Below are 17292 nucleotides of genomic sequence, written 5' to 3' on the forward strand. Positions count from 1 at the left end.
CTATTAAATCATCTATATCCATGTTCAGTACAAATAGTGTACAAGTGTTGAGGCATGTCATTAATATTGACATTTACATTGATTATAACTACACTGCAAAAAATTTATCTTATCAAGTGAACATATCTTGTATTTGGTACAATAAGTCTATATTGAGTAGAATTATCTTGAATTATCTTATCCCACTGGCAGATAATTTAGCTTTTTCTGATTTGTCAATTTAATCTTGTTTTAAGAAAACAAGATTAACATTTTCTTAAAACAAGATTAAATTGACCAAAATCAAGAAAGAAATAAGGAAAATTATCTGTGGAATAAGATAATTCAAGATAATTCGACTGAATATTGGACTTATTTTTGCAGTGTACAATTATGCAGCTACCTGGGCCTCCAGAGCACTTCTAGTGTCAGCGGACACACCAAAAACATCCTAGCAAATTCACACGCACATGACTCCATGAACATGAACATGAATAATCTCGAACAATTCTAAGGTAGTTTTAAGTTATTTCTCCGGCAGCGTGCGCTAATATGGATTCCGGCGGCATGTGCGCACGCATATGGATTCCAGCAGGGTGTGCGCAGCACAGCACTTGAATTTTTTTTCAGGGAAAACACTGACGATATATATCGCGATATTTTGACATTTCCTCTAAAGCACTTAAAAATGCTTGATTTAACCCTTTGATGCATACAGTCACGCCAAATATGATGATAAGTCCCTGCAACATATGTTTGCATTATTAAACCATGAAGATGCTTTAAAAAATTATTTTATGAAAATGTACTAAGAGTACTGACACACTAATAAAAAAAATTATTTACATCTAAGACTATTTATATAAAAACTCTCGGGTGCCTAAGACTTTTGCACAGTACTGTGTTTTCTATCCACTTCAGCCAAACACACATATATATATATATACACACTGTGAGAAAATAATAATCACACACAAAGGGATAATGGCTTATAGCAGACTTAATGATTTTAGAATATTTAATGAAATTAAATGTTTATATCATCAACTACACAGTTAGTATTTATACTGTAACGTTTGGCTACTTTAAATCATTGAATGTAGAGAGCGAGAGAGCAATGAGCGCGCGAGAGAGCCAGCCCCCCCCCCCCCCCCATTTGCGTTTTGAGCGTCTAAGCTGCCGTAGGTGATGATGTCACACTCGAATGTCAACACAGGAAGTTGAACACACGGTGATGCGAACTAGATGCCCAATATAAAGAAACGAATAACCAATAAATATGAAGTTATGTTTAAACTTCTGTTGTCAAGCCTCATCAATATTACCCCACCCGCTTTCCTCACGAATGGAACTAGTGTCGTGGAGTCCGCTTTGAGCGTTTCCAGGGTTAGCAGCTAACGCTAGTTAGCTTAGCCTAGTTATGTGGGATAACTTAGTTAGCAGCTAACGTTAGCCCATTGCTCACGTCAATTAAATTGCATGTCATTAAAGGTCCGTGCTGGTCTGTGTAATGAAATTACAATTGCATGTCATTTAAGGTCTGCGCTGGTCTGCGTCTATAATGAAATGAGAGGAAAGCTCTGATCTAAAGCAAGTCTCATCTCAACCGCAACGTGACAACATATACTCAATGTTCACGATATAGTAATTTACTACATCTCATGTAGTATACTCGATATATCGCCCAGCCCTACATGGAAGGACTGTTGTATTTACTACATCTCCTGTGACTCTTAGCGGGGGATGACGTAGCTTAAGAGAGACTAGTGAAAGAGGAATGGAAGCGTTGTTAGCTAGCTTACCGCTAACGTTAGTTAAAAAGGTTTTTAACCGCGACGGGCATATAGTAATGGCGAGGATATAAAGCATGTTAAAGACGCATTTATTTGATGTGTTGCTCACGGAGTTTACATAGAAACAGCGCAACTCCCAAGACAAGAGGAGTTATCACAAGCTTTAGAGTGTAGGAAGAACTGCCAAGCTGCTCATGTTACACGTTGCGCATGCTATGTCTGTAGCCTCGTTTTGATTACATCATCAAAACAACCAGTTAGATTACGAATAGGGATGTTCCGAAGATCGGGATCGACAAAAATATCGGGATTTTTTTTTTTTTTACTTTATTTTTTTATTCAACAAACATGACCATGTTGGGCATGTTCACGTCTTAAACTCATACTGAGGCCTTAGTTTTGGTTTTAAATTGCATATCATCATTCATTTATTTATTGTCACACAGATCAGAAGAATATTGCGAAAACTAGGCCTGCCGCGATAAGCAATAAATCGATTAATTGCCGCGATAATTAAAATTAATGCAATGATTTTGACGGGCGCGATTAATTGCTATTTGCGCGTTTGTTTTAATGAGGCGGAACCAGTGCCCCTTGTCAGTCACTGTCCGTGTTGGGAGGCGGGCCGCTGGCTTTACTACAGAGCAGAGAGCACAGCACAGGAGCTCCGTGGGGCAACACCACATAGCTTAACTACATTTCTCAATAGTGTTGCTCCTTTTAACCAAGTAGCGTTATTTGTAGTGTAACGTTAGCGTTTTAACGTTAGTAGCTAACGTTAAAACTAACTTAAAGTTAGTTGTTCACCAACAATCTCAACATTTGTTTTATCATTAGCAGCATGTCGATCTACTAGTAGCATCAGCAAGCTAACGTTAGCTGGCCCCAGTCCACTAGCAGCATGTCGATCTACTAGCAGCATCAGCAAGCTAACGTTAGCTGGCCCCAGCCCACTAGCAGCATGTCGAAGTAGTAGTAGCATCAGCAAGCTAACGTTAGCTGGCCCCAGCCCATTAGCAGCATGTCGATCTACCAGCAGCATCAGCAAGCTAGGATAATCACAACAATACTTCCGGTCCGGTCGGTGGGCTTCAAAATAAAAGTCTAAAACACCGGAAAAGACGGAGCGGTGGGCTTCAAAATAAAAGTTTTGGGAAATAAATTTCTCAAAAAAAATTCTCTAACCGGTCGCAATAATATCACTTATCGCGATATTTTCGGGGGCAATTAATCGCCCAGCAAAATTTGTTATCGTGGCAGGCCTAGCGAAAACAAACCAATAGTATCCAGCTGCAGAACGGCAGACCAGCCACACTCAGACCCAAACGCATTTCCTTTGATTTAATTATACACCAAATGATTTATGTCAAGGATTGCAATGCCTCGCTTGAATGAAGTTAACTTTTCACCTGGAAAACGTCAACATTCAGGGTGAATGTAATGTGAGAAATTGGGATAAAAAAATATTAATAAATAAATTAAATATTAAAAAAATTAAATAAAAAAAATCGGATCGGGAAAGATCGGTATCGGTAGATACTTAAAATAACTAGGGATGCCCCGATCGATCGGCCACCTATCGTTATCGGCCGATAATCAGTATAAATATGCGATCGGTGATCGGTGATGATGCTTTATTTTCGCCGATCGTCAAAACAGATCTCACTCGCTGAGTTCTGTCTCAGACACCGGGAGCTGCACACAGTGCTGCGCGTCTGCTCCTCCTCCAGCTCCTCCCGCACGCATGTAAACACGGGTCTAGTCTAGTCTAGTGGGACGGGACCTCCATGAGCCAACGTTAGCTACTGTTACAAAATGACCCAGTCAACTATTCACTTTTAATTTAATACATGATGAGGCATTGTCTAACTGAACGGTATCTAGCCGGCTAGCTACTGATAGCTCCTGATATCAACAAATGCTCCAGCAATAGTCTAGTTATCTAGTACTAGTGTATGATACCTCTGTTAGCTCACGTTAGCTTAGCTCACTGTTCAAAACGAAATGTCCCATTCAACTAAATAGTTCACTGAGGCGTTGTCTTAACGTTATATTTCCGGCTAGCAGTAGCTACAGACAGCTCCTGATATCAATGTCTTATAACACTCATTCGATGCATATTCGAAGCCCGGCTTGCGTCGCAGTCACTAACGGGGATAGCTGAGGGAGTAGGGTATATCTGCAGAGCCTAGGGTAAATCTGCAGAGCTGAATGTGATTTGATCAAAGCAAGAGTATACACACAGACAGTGGAGATAGCGAGCATTTTGACTTGTTGCGTGGTGGCGTTGTCTCGCAGATAATACAACTAGAAGTACGAGTCTAATTATATAATATATAATTTTTTATTTTTTTTATTAATCAAAAACGATCGGTATCGGACCGGTATCGGCCGATATGGCTCAAGACGATCGGTGATCGGTATCGGTGGCAAAAAACTTGATCGGGGCATCCCTAAAAATCACATGATCGGGAGCAAAAAAATGTGATCGGGACATCCCTAGAGTAGTTACGAACGTAACCCTGTTATTTGACATTCTGCGATATATTTTCGGTGCTAAAACCCTTTCGGCCGAAAGCCGAAAGTGCCCTTTTTAACCATTTTCGGCCGATAATCTTTGGTGGCCGAATATTCGGTGCATTCCTAGTTAGAAGGATATCTTCACACTGTGCAAGGCTGCATCAAGCCAATAAAGGATGCCACCTTTAAATGTCAGAGGAGAGCATGCCCACTCAGTCGATCATAACACCACTTCATGCATATATGGAGATGTGTTGTGTGTTTTTTAAACTACGACAGATTTCCTAAAATTTTATTTCAGAAAATCGCAATATAGCACCTTGCTTACAGTATCGCAAAATATTAAATCACAATTTGAAGAGCTGTCTTCCCGGTACAGGCTGCGTACAGACAGAGACACCCTTGATCCAGACATCAAACACATTAGCAGCATAGTACTTAACAGAGTTGATTGATTGATTGAAAAGTTTATTAACAGATTGCAGAATGGGTACAGTACAGTACAGCTCAATTATTACATAAAATTGTTAAGGGGATGCAGACCAGAGAAAGACTTTCGTCTTGTTTACATCAGGGTCCCCCATTTTCAATTCATCATAACATATATGACATACATGACATACAGATAGACAGTACTGCTACATCTATACATTTATGACATATCAGATTTGCAAATACAGTACCGTTTGTGATACAAAAAGTGTCCAGAAAAAGTGTATATACATTTGACGTAGAAACTGTACATTGGGGGAGGTTGGGTGGGTGGGGTGGGGTTGGGTGGGTGGGGGCTGTACATTGGAGGTGGGGGGGGGGGGGGGGGTTGGGTAGGGGGGACACACTGTACATTGGAATACTGACAAAGCCATACTTGGTCATTTACTGTACAACTGGGTTAGGACATTTGTAGAGGCCAGTTTTCGAATTGCAGTCTCCCGTAGGTGTTCTTTGAGAGTGTTTTTGAAAGTGGGTAGTGATTCACATTCCTTTACAGCTGTTGAGTGGCACTAGAAGACCCATGGAAGTGGAATCCAGTACTATCTATTCGACTGAGAGTAGGAACTGTGACTCGAGGACGGAAAGGAGCTGAGCCAACAGAAATATAATTTGGTCTGTTGAAATCTGCCCCAAAACCCACAATCTTGAGCCGTCACTCCTAAAAATAAGCTCACTCTATGTCAAGAAGAGTAAAAGTGCCCTGAGCTTTGACTGAATCATTTTGAACGAGTTTCACAACATGCCGTGGCTATAGGTTGGGAGTTGCTTTGTATTGTACCCTGCATTATGCTTTGTATTGTACCCTGCATTGTGCTTTGTATTGTACCCTGCATTATGCGTTGTACCCTGCATTGTGCTTGTACCCTGCATTGTGCTTTGTATTGTACCCTGCATTGTGCTTTGTACCATGCATTGTGCTTGGTATTGTACCCTGCATTGTGGAGTTCATTAGCCATAACCATAAGGGTGCACTAGTGACATGGATCAGATTTTGACAATCTACTTCCATATCTTTTGACCTACAGTCCCAAAACGTTGTACACAAGCAGGGAGCGAAATTAAAGCCCGCCAAGCGCCATTGGCGGGCAGATTTTACGTTTGGCGGGTGGGACTGAGAGGTCTGTCCGCCATGTGGCGGGCAACGAAACAGTCATGTGAAAACCGATCGAATAACATGATCCAATTCTTAGCGGAATTCTCACTCGCTGTCAAGCACACAGACATGCAACGCGCTGCTCCTCCCTCCTCCAGCCCCTCCCAACCCCATGTAAACAGAGAGGCTAGAGTCTAACGTTAGCTACCGTTACAAAATGACCCAGTCAACTATTCACTTTTAGTTTAATACTGAGGCATTGTCCGTTATCTAGCCGGCTAGCTACTGATAGCTCCCGATATCAACAAATGCTCCAGCAAGTCTAGTAGTGCATAATACCTCCGTTGGATAGGTAGCTACCTAGTACACGTTAGCTCCAGTAGGGTCCAGCTGCAGCGCTGGATAATCCTTGCTGGAGCTGGAGGCTACAGTATAGGGTCCAGCTGCAGCGCCGGAGAATACTTGCTGGAGCTGGAGGCTACTCGAGTATACACACAGACAGTGAACGTTTGCAGATAGCGAGCATTTTGACTTGTTGCGTGGTGGCGATGTCTCGCAGATAATACAACTACAAGTATGATTATATAATATATATATTTTATAAAAAAAAAGAAAATTTAAAAAAATTGGCTGGTAAGAAATATGCTTGGCGGATAGATTTTTCTCATCTACCAGCCACTGGCCGGTGAGTCAAAAAGTTAATTTCGCTCCCTGTACACAAGCCAACCTCCAATTTTGCTCTACCATACAAGTCCAGCAGTAAAGACTTGATTTGAAGGATAATTAGTGTAAATGTGGTAAAGAATAGTTGGAAGTGTACATTTTAAGTTGGCTTGACAAAAGCCAAGCTTATAATTGTGCAGGTTTCAGTTATGTCAGTGAACTTGTACAGAATAGAAGATCGTCTCAATTGACTTTGCATTAGTTTGTGGCTAACCAAGCGGAGCTGCAGGTTACTTTCCAGTATGAAGAGCAGCATGGATTGTGCTGAGAATAGAAGATTATCGATGGACAATATCACTGGTAAGTACTAGGGATGGGAGTGAGTAATCGATTACTCGAGTACTAGCCGTTTCAACTGAACTTGAGTGGTTTTTGAGGGTGCTTGATTTATTAATTTTTTAGTTAGGCTTAGGCTTACCACCAAATACGTTTACCAAAAGTGCCTGTTTGTGGCAATGAAACGGAAAACTTGCTTTGAAATCTCGCTCTGAAATTCTGCAAGGTCTGAGTTGTTGCAGGAAGCTGTGGAGCATGGATATTACACTTAACGTTACCATGAAAGGTTTGTTAGCTTAGAGTTCTAAAACATAAAAACAGCGGTTTGTTTGTGCATTTAGTATTGGGTATATTGCTGTGCATTGTTAGTGAGACATAATAAAATCGGTAGCATGTGTGTGTGTCTCTCATTATTGCTGCTGCGCTTCATCAAGGAAAACATTACTCATGCCTAGGGATGCACCGATCCGATATAGATATCGGCCCCGATATGACTAAAATAGCTGGATCGGGTATCGGTAAAAACATATATATATCGGATTTAAAATATATATATTTATATATAATAAATAATAAATAACAATTCAGTACATTTATATCTATGTGTTAATTTGTTACATTTTGTTTCACTAAGTTAGGAAAGTAATGTTTTAAGTCAAGTCTGATGTTGCCTTGCACAAAATAATGATCCCAGTCTCTTCCACACAGTGAGGCATACAGTTTATTAATTGAACAATGGGTATCGGATCGGTACTCGGTATCGGCCGATACCCAAAGCCCAGGTATCGGTCTCGGGACTGAAAAAGTCAGATCGGTGCATCCCTACGTACTCATGCCCACCCCTAGTAAGTAGCCTAGCCTACTAGTAGAAAATAGGGCATAAGGTGCCAAAATTGTTATTATTACCATCCCTTTAATCGAAGCACCAGAGTAGGGCTGGGCGATATGGACAAGCATTCATAATCCCTTCTTTCGATATTGATATACATCGCAATATTTGCTTGGGTATGGAAAATCACATGTCCGATAATATAATCAATGTCTATCATGTTAGTCCTTCGTGGTAATGGGAAGTGCGATACAGTCAATCACTGACATTCGCGATCATTTCAGAAATTATTTTGTGAGAAATCGGGACTTCCTATTTGCATTGATCTCTAATCACAATTCTCTATATAAACTAAATCCATGACACAATATCACAGTTAATTTGGGCAATATTTGATATAGCCTAGATATGGATGATATATTAATTGCCCAGCCCTACACAAGAGACTATACTCTAGTCTAGTGATGGTGATGATGTCATCAAGAGGCAAATCCTGGAGCTGCCCCATGGACAGTGAATAAAGGAACAATTCCTGGTATCGTATCACTATGACAGTATCCCTGATTATTTGATATCGATTGATATGGGTCGGCTACGTGTTCCGATTCAGAGCTGTGAGCCACACATTTGAATAAAACGCATTGGATGTAATCAAATAAATATATGCTAAGCCTATGAGCCCAGAGTCAGTCACTAAGTAACTCCCTGAACGTCAGCAAAACAAAGGAGATGATTGTGGACTTCAGAAGGTCGGGGGTCAAGGACTACAGCCCCCTCAGCATCGACGGGGCACCGGTTGAGAGAGTCAACAGCTTTAAGTACCTCGGAGCCTACATATCCGAGGACTTGACATGGACCACACACATTGACAGTGTTGTGAAGAAGGCACGACAACGCCTCTACTTCCTCAGGCGCCTAAGGAAGTTCCAAGTCAGTCAGAAGATCCTTAAGAACTTCTACTCATGTACAATAGAGAGCATCCTGACTGGCAACATCACCTCCTGGTTTGGGAATAGCACTGCACAAGACCGAAGCAGACTACAAAGAGTGACACGTTCAGCCGAACGCACAATTGGAGGGGGGCTCCCCACCCTCCAGAACATTTACAACAAGCGTTGCAGGGGCAAGGCTAAGAGAATCATTAAAGACTCCAGTCACCCGAACAACTGCCTCTTTGAACTGCTGCGGTCAGGCAAGCGATACCGGAGTCTCAAGGCGAGCACAGAAAGACTCAGAAGAAGCTTCTATCCCCAGGCCATCAGGCTGCTAAACGAACAATGAACACTACACAACAACAACCATCAAACGCACATAGCACACACATCCACATGCACACACTCACTTTAAACAAACACACTGTAGCACCCACTCCACACACTTTATAGCACACACCCACTTTAAACAAACACACTGTAGCACCCACTCCCCACACTTTATATTTATTGATGAAGGATTGCACTACAACTCGTACACCTTACTGTAAATTGTACCTAAATTGTACCTCATCCCATTTCTGCTTTGCACTATATAGTACTGTACATTAGTACACTGCATAGTATTGTATATTATATGGTAACTCAGTTACGTCTATTCTGCATCGAACATTGTACATATGTCTATACTGAACACTGTGACCTCATTTTCTACTTCTAAATTACATGCTATACTATGTTATTTGATACTATCTTGTCTAGCACAGTCTCTGGAGCGTAACAGTAAGAAGCATTTTGTATGAAAGTATTCTGTACTTCTGTATGACAACTATTAAAGAAACTTGAAACTTGAACTCATTGTCAATAGAATAGACCCAACTCTAAAAGGTGTCTTGATGATGATGACATCACAAATTCAAGTCTTAGATATTGACTTAACTGTCCAAGATCATTTGGAATAGCACAATATACATTGTTTGAGTGGATTTTCTCTGTTTAAAAGAACATTTATATGAAGCATTTTTATTGTGATTGATTGATTGACATGATTATTATGACTGCCATTGGATTGCCAGTTCAGCTTGCATTGTGTTAAGGTAGATGGTAAAGTCACACCCTGAACACAATTCGCTTAATCTTATTACAAGTAGGGGTGCACCGTGCACCGATATGAAAATTGGCCACCGATACCGATACCGATTGTTCAACTAACACAATCGGCCGATACCGATACCGATACTTGTGGCAAAAAATAAGTATTTGTAATTTTTTTTAATATTTTTTTTAATATTTTTTTTAATATTTTTTTTTTTAAATAAAAACTACTGTATATTTGTATGTGTATGTTTGTATTTGTATGCCTCTTTACTTACTTAAAAAAAGGAAACATCAAGAAATATGTTTATGGTATCCTTATCCCTCTCCCAGTAGCGTGTTGCTTAATGACAGCGGAAGAGTGCAAGGGCGCTTCCGCATTCTTCGCCGCGCATGCGCATGAGGTCCTAGCTTAGTTCAGACGCCCCATTCAACACGGTGAATCCCAAACTCGAAACTCCGTTAAGCTCCAGAGAGAGAGGCTGAAAACCGCCAGTTCTTGCCCGACGGATGGGAGCCGAATCGGGATCCGAGTTTTCTGATGAATAGCCCCAAAACATGGAGGTCGCGATTCGCGAACGGCGCCGGCTTCGTAATTGGATTGAAGCATCTCCCAGGAAGAATGAATTAGAGACTTGAGAGGCAAAGCCAGCCGTGCCTGCCACAGTGCCACGATGTGTTGTCCTGTCAGCCACAGCAAAACCTGTATCAGTACACAAGTATTACTACTGTAACATGACAGAGCATCATGTGTTTCCTGGATGTCAAATCTGCCATTGCCTTATTTTGCATAAATCTCTTACTCCGTTGTAGGGCTGCATGATTTTGGGAAATAATCTAATTGCGATTATTCTGACAGATATTGCGATTGTGATTTGCGATGCGATTATAACATATTTTAAATTTTTTTTACAAGAAGCATGTTGCTGCTTTCTGTAGTCGGGTCCCAACTGCAAAATTACTGTATTACCCTGTATTATACACTTTTACTATCATGTAGACTATTCTGCTTTGTGTTTACATGTGATGTATTGTATACATGCACATTTATTATGTTCTTGTGTGATGTATCGCACATTTTATTGCTGTGTGATGTATTGCAAATGTTATTGCTGTCATCTTGGCCAGGTCTACCTTGCAAAGGAGATCTTGTATCTCAATGGGACTTCCTGGTTATAAAAAAAAAAAAAAAAAAAAATTAATTGCAGGCTTGGCGATTTGATAATTGCATCATTCCAAATCACGATTTCGATTAAAAAACGATTAATCGTGCAGCCCTACTCCGTTGCTGACAAATGTACAGCAGTTTTTTAACCCCTGCATTGCACAGCACACAATCGCAAACAATGCATAACTTCCCAGGCCATTGCAGATTTTGTCTTTAAAAATCCAGGAAAACCCTTGTAATTAGGGGTGCACCGATATATCGGTCGGGTATCGGTATCGGCCGATAAGTGCCTTGTTGACTGCTGGGCAGGGTTATATTAGAAGAAAGACAGTGTAAACAATATAATTAACTCTGAATATAATAATGACGAAAAATAAACAGGATAGTGCTCCTTGTTGTGTTGTGTATCCTGTTTATTTTTCGTCATTATTATATTCAGAGTTAATTATATTGTTTACACTGTCTTTCTTCTAATATAACCCTGCCCATTCCCAAATCATATTCAGAAAGTATCACAGAGACTTATATTGACCACGGAATTAGTTATTATTAGTAAGACACAACATTTCCGTAGTAATTGACCACCAGACTCTTTCTCTTAAGGCATTAACTGGGTTAATTAATATAAATGTTATATTGTAACTGTCTAGTTACACATTGGTTCCGAAACATGTATGTTCCAGGCTGCAATTTTGAATCTGAGAGAGCTCTGGTCAGCGAAGCCGGCGCCGTTCGCGAATCGCGACCTCCATGTTTTGGGGCTATTCATCAGAAAACTCGGATCCCGATTCGGCTCCCATCCGTCGGGCAAGAACTGGCGGTTTTCAGCCTCTCTCTCTGGAGCTTAACGGAGTTTCGAGTTTGGGATTCACCGTGTTGAATGGGGCGTCTGAACTAAGCGAGGACCTCATGCGCATGCGCGGCGAAGAATGCGGAAGCGCCCTTGCACTCTTCCGCTGTCATTAAGCAACACGCCTCCCAGTATCGTCTGGCGGCCTGCAGAGGGATACTATTTTCTCAACCAGAGCTTTCAACCAATGCAATGGAACCATTCTGGCGGCCTGCAGCGGGATACTATTCTCTCAACCAGAGCTTTCAACCAATGCAATGGAACCATTTTGATTGACAGTCGATTCGGCCAATTACGCCACACCGCTAGCACCCACCTCCTGCTGTTCTTACCACCAATCGGCAAGCGTTTATTCATTCTCTACTTCGGGGCATGCTGCCATTGATCTGCTTGCGAGAATGCGAGTCAAACTCAGAACCACAACAAGCTAATACGTTAGCTGCCCGGCAGTGCCCGCCGACCAGCGCGCTCCACAGGATGGCCAAACGAGACACAATGATTTGACTGCAACAAATGTTATAATAAAACAAAGCCTTTCTATACATTTGTCTGGTTGAAAACTTTATTAACAGATTGCAGAATGGGTAGTTGGGTACGGAATGGAACCGAGCTATGAACGGCTTGCTTGCTATCTTCGGGTAAATACTATGCTGATGTAATTGAACGTGTAACTAACTATATAACGTTAATGCCACAAAACGACTGTTTGTGTCATTTTAACAGCAGATACTTTCTTAAATGCCATCCTCCCGACAGAGCGGTGTTGATGGGGAGCTCTGATGGGTTCGCTTGGTTGTGTTATTAGCATTGAACAGCTAACCGAAAGCTAGCGTTAACTAATGTTAAAGGTTTAGCCATAACGTTACGTTGGCTAAAGTTGGGGCTATTCATAATCCAGCAATAATGGCTGCAGACCTGCAAGCAAAGTACAGCAAGTTGGCAAAGGAGTATTCCAACGTAAATCACATTTTCACCAGTAACGTTAGTCTTCTGCCTCCCGGTAGCTCATGCTGCAACGGAATGGAACTGAGCTATGAACGGACTCGGAGTAATGCCTTGCTGCTATGGGTAATAATAATATGCTGATGTTATTGTCCGTGTAACACTAACTATATAACGTCGTTAATGCCACAAAACGAATGCCTTGTTAATCATAAGTAGTAACTTTGATGCAGTAGCTTGTGTGTGTGTGTGGGGGACGGCGGGCGTTGTGCAGGTAGGTCGCGAGTGAATTTTTTTTTTTGCCTTTTGACGCTACACAAATTGATGGTTATTTATCGGCGACTGCTATCGGCACATTTGAGCTTATCGGCCGATAGGCCGATAGCAGTCAACAAGGCACTTATCGGCCGATACCGATACCCGACCGATATATCGGTGCACCCCTAATTACAAGGGTTTTCCTGGATTTTTAAAGACAAAATCTGCAATGGCCTGGGAAGTTATGCATTGTTTGCGATTGTGTGCTGTGCAATGCAGGGGTTAAAAAACTGCTGTACATTTGTCAGCAACGGAGTAAGAGATTTATGCAAAATAAGGCAATGGCAGATTTGACATCCAGGAAACACATGATGCTCTGTCATGTTACAGTAGTAATACTGGTGTACTGATACAGGTTTTGCTGTGGCTGACAGGACAACACATCGTGGCACTGTGGCAGGCAGGGCTGGCTTTGCCTCTCAAGTCTCTAATTCATTCTTCCTGGGAGATGCTTCAATCCATTATGCAGTGTGCCCACATTCCGTCCCGCGACAGGCAGGCCTGTGGCTGATATAACAATCCACTGACATACAAACCACAGCAACTTTCACTGGAGAGAACAGATGTGAATCTTCAAGCATCAACTGAAATCATCTACATTTTAGATCTAGGGCTGCCCCCCCACCCCTCGTAGTGAGGAAGATGTTTCTAGGGCTGCCCCCCTCAGTCAGGAAGATGTTTCTAGGGCTGCCCCCCCCCCCCCCTCGTAGTGAGGACAGTGTTTCTAGGGATGCCCCCTATTAAATTAAAGATAAGCACATCTGTTTGTACTAGATTTAAAGATGGCAGATCTTTTTACAGATGTGTCTATTAAATCAACCAGTCGATTACTCTACAAATGCTATGACTAGGCTATTAGTTGAGTAAGAATGGCTATTAGTTGAGTAAGAATGTCTTTAGTCAAGGACAGCCCTAGCTGTTTCATCTGGTAAAGGGTATAGGAGCAGACCAGGTAATTGGGCAAACATCAATGCAGGTGAGAAATGCAGTAAGCAAGCAGATGCTGTCCAGCAGGGAGAGAAGACAGAGTGGACAGACAAGACAACTATGTAGGCAGTGTGGCACTAGCAGTAGCACCGTCTCCCAGACATGCCATTACCCCTGAGGCTGCACGAAACATGGACAAAGTCGAATCATCATTATTATTGTTGAGACCCTGGTGGTACAATGAAATCCTAGAGGGCAAAAAAAAACTATTCTCATTAGCTATCCAGTGACAGTGTGTGAGCCCAGCCAAGACATGTGCTACAGTATACGTGTGTGGGCCATGTTAGCTAGGATGCCTAGTAGGAAATAAGATTGAAATGTGTCAAACAGAACACTCAAATGTGAATTGCACATGTCTACAGTAGGCTAATGGTACACGAGTCTACAAAAAAACTATATTCAAGTAAACTATGAAGCTTGTGTTTACATAGAACGGTTTGTTCTGATTATTCTAAAATCTAGATGAAAATGCAAACGTGACTAACAGACACATACTGTAAGACCAGGCTAGCAGAGTGACAGTGTTACGCAATATTAACACGCACAAAATGAGGAATGCGACTCACGTACAGTAAATGCACACAAGCCCAGCCAAGGGCAGCCATCAAGCTATGATGCAAGCTTTAGATAGTCGCTTCTTACACAAGGATGGCATACTTGAGACATTGATCGATTTTTCAAGCTTCCTCTTGGCTTGTGTGCTCGTAAACATTTCACTGTGTGCCTGGACACGTTTGTGACAACTAGCCTACTACCTAAGGTATTCAGTCACCGTATGGCACCATGAATTATGATGACAAGGATCACGATTATGCCCCTTGCGAATAACACAACAACTGTTATCATACAGACAGACACCGCCTTTTGACTTGCAGTCAGAAAGAGAAAAACAAAAACTGAGGGAGTGGCACTGCTTTGCTAAGAGGATTAGCTGCTAGCTATAGCGGCTATTGTCGATTCTTAACTGGTAGCTAGCGTTTAACCAAACTAATCAGACAGTAATGTTAGCTGGCTGACTTGCCACACACAGTGTGTTACTGGGGTAACGTTTACAACTACTTAACACATGGACGTTAATGTCACCATAACAACACAATGTGGGGTTAACGTTATAGCCGCCACTGAAGGCGTCCAGGGACGACATGACGGGGATCATCATCATACAAGTTGTGACAGCAGCAAGTTTTTTAGCTAACTAGCAAGAAAGCTAACTTTGGTTAGCTAGCGTGCTAACTAGCCTTCAAGTATGCTGCATACAGGGAACGCACTAACGTTCGCAAAGCATAGGTCGCAGTACGATAACAACACAACTTACCCAGTCAAAGGGGAAGAAGGAACAACATGGACGGCCGTTGTTAGTTAGGGGTGGTGATGATTATTACTCCGGTCAACACAACGAGACAGTACAGTAGCAGCCACACAGAGCAGGGGAATCCAAAGAGTATGGATCCAGCAGCTTGCAACGTTCTGCCTGGCTAATGCATCGAGCTAGCTGACGTGTTAGCCCACTGTAAAGGCGACTGAGCTGCCCGGCTGTCAGGCTGGTTATTTACGGTGCAACGCTAACGTTAGCGAGATAAGAGGTTTGCTAACCGTGGCAATAAGTTTCTCTCTCCAGTTCCCAAAAGATGGCGGAGAGACAAGGATCACCTCCCAGTACCAGTGACAATCAAGGTGCAAAAAAACTCATTAAAAAAATAAAAATGTAAAAACTTCCCCACGCTGCAAAGATGAAGAGCAACTGCCAGCGTTTTAATCCAAAACAGAAAACCCGTGTGACACCCTCTATACGAGTTTGTGTTCACTGTGTTGTTGGTGCCGTGCAGCTACTACTACACCCTTGAGCCAGAACGCGCATAGTTGCCCCCTCCCTATCTTCTTTGCCATCCAACCACTGCAAATTTCATGAATGAATGAATGAAAACTTTATTTAACAGATTGCAGAATGGGTACAATACAGTACAAGGGGATGCAGACCAGAGAAATACGTTTGTCTTGTATCAGGGTCCCCCATTTTCAATTCATAGTGACATTTATGACATACACATAATGACATCATGACATTTATGGCATAGGGACATACATGACATACAGGTATAGTACTAATACATTTGTGACATACGATATGCAAATATACAGTTACCCATAGATCCTGACAGAGAGTATATATGATGGTCAGGAGACTGTACATTATGAGGGGTGGGTCAGGGTGGGAGAGAAATATACATACAGTGGGGAGGGGACTGTCTATTTGGAGGGGGAGGGGGGATGTCGGGGGTGGAGACAACACTGCAATCATAATGGTGACTGATAACAGAGGCCTCATATTCACCCCCTCTCTCTCTTACTTTCTTTCTCTTAACCCTTGTGTGGTATTCGGGTCTGTGGGACCCGTTTACTAAAGGATAAATTATACAATGTATTATACAGTTTTTTTTAACCTGACACTCATTGGCCTTGGCTCATTTTATGTGAAGAATATGTGAAATGTTCATTGAGCGCACAGTCGCACACTGCCCTGTGCACACACCCCTACATATTTAGATTATACACATCCACTGGACCCAACATTGTGGAAATTGTAGGTGAAAACAAGTAAATATGGTAAAAAAGCTTCACTGTATACCTTCTCTGTCTGCCTCCACCTTGTTTAATTTATATATATTTAACAGACATCACATTTTATCACAAAACAAATAGACCTGTCTATCTGTATGTCGTGTATGTCATATGTTATGATGAATTGAAAATGGGGGACCCTGATGTAAACAAGACGAAAGGCTTTCTCTGGTCTGCATCCCCTTAACAATTGTATGTATTGAGCTGTACTGTACTGTACCCATTCTGCAATCTGTTAATAAAGTTATCAATCAATCAATCAATCAATCAATCAATCAATCAATCAAACCTTTCATTGATACATGTGATCTAGCAGAGGTAAATGGCAAATATTAACCATATTCTAGATTGCTTGTAATTGAGAAAAATTTTGACATATGTTGAGTATTTTTACCTGAACTGTTACAGCTTTATTGTTTTAAAATACCAATAATGTTGTGGGTCCACCAGACCCCCAACACTGCAAGTAACAAAAACACAAATACCACACAAGGGTTAATGAGAGAACATACTTATGGGATGACTTTATCAAGGTGCGATCAATCATTCACATTTATTACGCCAGTCTGGAAAAAACTGGGAATGGTTTTTTCCCCTCCACTTGGATGTTCTCGGCCTGCATAGATACTGGAGCACCTGAAGGCTTCCATTCGTGTGATGAATGATGAGCTCT

The 17292-nt window shown here is 41.7% G+C and overlaps 1 protein-coding gene across 2 annotated transcripts in view; it reads right to left on the reverse strand.

Moving 5' to 3' along the window:
- taok1b (TAO kinase 1b) overlaps nt 1-15800 on the reverse strand; it is a 126339-nt gene extending 110539 nt beyond the window's left edge. The window contains exons 1-2 of one of the 2 annotated variants that reach the window (XM_084320751.1): nt 15316-15800; nt 14113-14188 (exon numbers count right to left, since the gene is read on the reverse strand). The gene's annotated coding sequence lies outside the window, so the exon portion shown is untranslated. The remainder of the gene's footprint in view (nt 1-14112; nt 14189-15315) is intronic. The other variant, XM_084320750.1, reaches the window with a different exon arrangement.
- Between the last annotated feature and the right edge of the window lie 1492 nt (nt 15801-17292).

The sequence above is a fragment of the Notolepis coatsorum genome (genome assembly GCF_963971535.1).
Source record: "Notolepis coatsorum genome assembly, chromosome: 8".
Lineage (NCBI taxonomy): Eukaryota > Metazoa > Chordata > Actinopteri > Aulopiformes > Paralepididae > Notolepis > Notolepis coatsorum.